At 33.6% G+C, this 2,350-nt stretch overlaps 1 long non-coding RNA gene across 1 annotated transcript; it reads right to left on the reverse strand.

Moving 5' to 3' along the window:
• Positions 1-1,081: 1,081 nt before the first annotated feature.
• On the reverse strand, positions 1,082-1,886 carry LOC142230639 (uncharacterized). Its single transcript, XR_012720757.1, has 2 exons — positions 1,461-1,886; positions 1,082-1,402 (listed from the first exon to the last, which is right to left on the reverse strand). It is a non-coding gene; the product is annotated as an uncharacterized LOC142230639 (long non-coding RNA).
• Between the last annotated feature and the right edge of the window lie 464 nt (positions 1,887-2,350).

The following is a 2,350-nucleotide window of genomic DNA, read 5'->3' on the forward strand; positions in this document are numbered from 1 at the left end:
TCTTTCGCCCGATATGGAATAATATGGTCCTAAAAGCCAGAGTTTGGGCCCAATTTGGTTGAAATTTTGCACAAGGAGTAGTTTTAGTATTGTAGCTATGCGTGCCAAATTTGGTTGAAATCGATTCAGATTTAGATATAGCTCCCATATATATCTTTCGTCCGATATGCACTTATATGTACCCAGAAGCCAGAGTTTTATCCCGATTAGCTTGAAATTTTGCACAAGGAGTACAATTGGTAGTATAGTCATGTGTGCCAAATTTGATTGAAATCGATTCAGATTTAGATATAGCTTCCATATATATTTTTTTCTGATTTCGACAAAAATGGTCAAAATACCAACATTTTCCTTGTTAAATCACCACTGCTTAGTCGAAAAGTTGTAAAAATGACTCTAATTTTCCTAAACTTCTAATACATATATATTGAGCGATAAATCATAAATAAACTTTTGCGAAGTTTCCTTAAAATTACTTCAGATTTGAATGTTTCCCATATTCTTTTTTTACTAAAATTGTGTTCCACCCTAGTGCATTAGCCAACTTAAATTTTGGGTCTATATATTTTGTAGAAGTCTATCAAATTCTGTCCAGATCGAGTGATATTTAAATGTATGTATTTGGGACAAACCTTTATATATAGCCCCCAACACATTTGACGAATGTGATATGGTATCGAAAATTTTGATCTTCAAAGTGGTGCGGGGTATAATATAGTCGGCCCCGCCCGACTTTAGACTTTCCTTACTTGTTTTTTACTAACATTGTGTTCCACCCTAGTGCATTAGCCGACTTAAATCTTGAGTCTATAGATTTTGTAGAAGTCGATCAAATTCTGTCCAGATCGAGTGATATTTAAATGTATGTATTTGGGACAAACCTTGATATATAGCCCCCAACACATTTAGCGGATGGGATATGATATCGAACATTTAGATCTACAAAGTGGTGCAGGGTATAATATAGTCTGCCCCGCCCGACTTTAGACTTTCCTTACTTGTTTTTTACTAACATAATGTACCATGCCAGGGCATTAGCCGACTTAAATTTTAAGTCTATAGATTATAAGTTTTGTTCAGATAGAGTCAGATTAAATGAATGTATTTGGGATAAAAACCTTTATATATAGCACCCAACACATTGGACGGATTTGATATAGTATCGAAAATGTGGATTTACAAAGTGGTGCAGGGTATAATATAGTCAGTCCCGTCCGACTTTAGACTTTCCTTACTTGTTTAGAAAAAACGCTCCTATCTTAAATGTTAACCACAGGAAATCAGCTATCATCCCGCGAAAGGGTATGACCAGTCATTGCAATAGTTCTTCCGCCACGCTATCACCAAAAAAACCATGTTTTTCGTAACACAAATTGGCAAATTCCTCAGATGTTAAACTTTACTAAAAACAAAACAAATTTATTATTTATTTAAACAAATATTTTTATCATCAATAATACAATTTATTCACTCGTCTAGTGAGGATGTACTCTTGAACAACGACCAGCAATAATCACTTGGCAATTTCTTCTAGCTTGTAGTCGTTCTATTTCCGAGGTTAGAGTTTTATTCAAATTTTCATTTATATGGAGTTTTGGAGTTGCGATTGTGTTATTAAAACGATTCGGACGTATAGTTGTATTTTCCGCACGCTGAGCTAGATAACTCCAATCAGTATCCTTTATTTTTGGAGGTTTTCCCCAAGCGTTGGATTGTATATGTGCAAGAGCCAAAATGAAAATAAACACCCGCCAAAAACTAGACATTTCAATTGTCGTTTTCCCTTGATTTTATTTCGAATGTTGAAAAAGATCTAAAGTGATTTGTTTATTATTATCAATTCATAAGGTCTCGACCGATGATTATAAGAGCGCAATATGCTGATAATGGTCACCAGTGTCATTTTCAGATGGCCAATCAGTTCCACGAAATATTTTATATGAAAACTGTTCATGAGATTTATTTAGCATTTTATACACAGACAAAAAATATATGCTGAATATATAACCGAACGAAATAATGTTCAGCTTGCTGTGTTATATTACGAGAATTTGAGCATTTTAAATTAAATACATTCGTAATCATAATAATTCTTTCCTCTCGTTTATTAAAACATGTCATTCATTATGAAAAAAAAGTTTTCTTTTCGAAGAAAAAATCAAAAGGGTTTCTTTGATTTTCTGACAAATTTTATTTTTCCATCATACCTTTCTCGCTTCAACGTTCTTTATTTAGTTCTAAGCGCTTGGTTCCCCAGCAAAACAATTTGGAAGTTCTTCCAAAGGCACGTCTTTAAAAGCACTTCCAAAAGTTATACTCCCAAAGATGTTCTTTATTTAAACTGCACAGG

Source organism: Haematobia irritans, chromosome 3 (assembly GCF_050003625.1).
Source record: "Haematobia irritans isolate KBUSLIRL chromosome 3, ASM5000362v1, whole genome shotgun sequence".
Classification (NCBI taxonomy): domain Eukaryota; kingdom Metazoa; phylum Arthropoda; class Insecta; order Diptera; family Muscidae; genus Haematobia; species Haematobia irritans.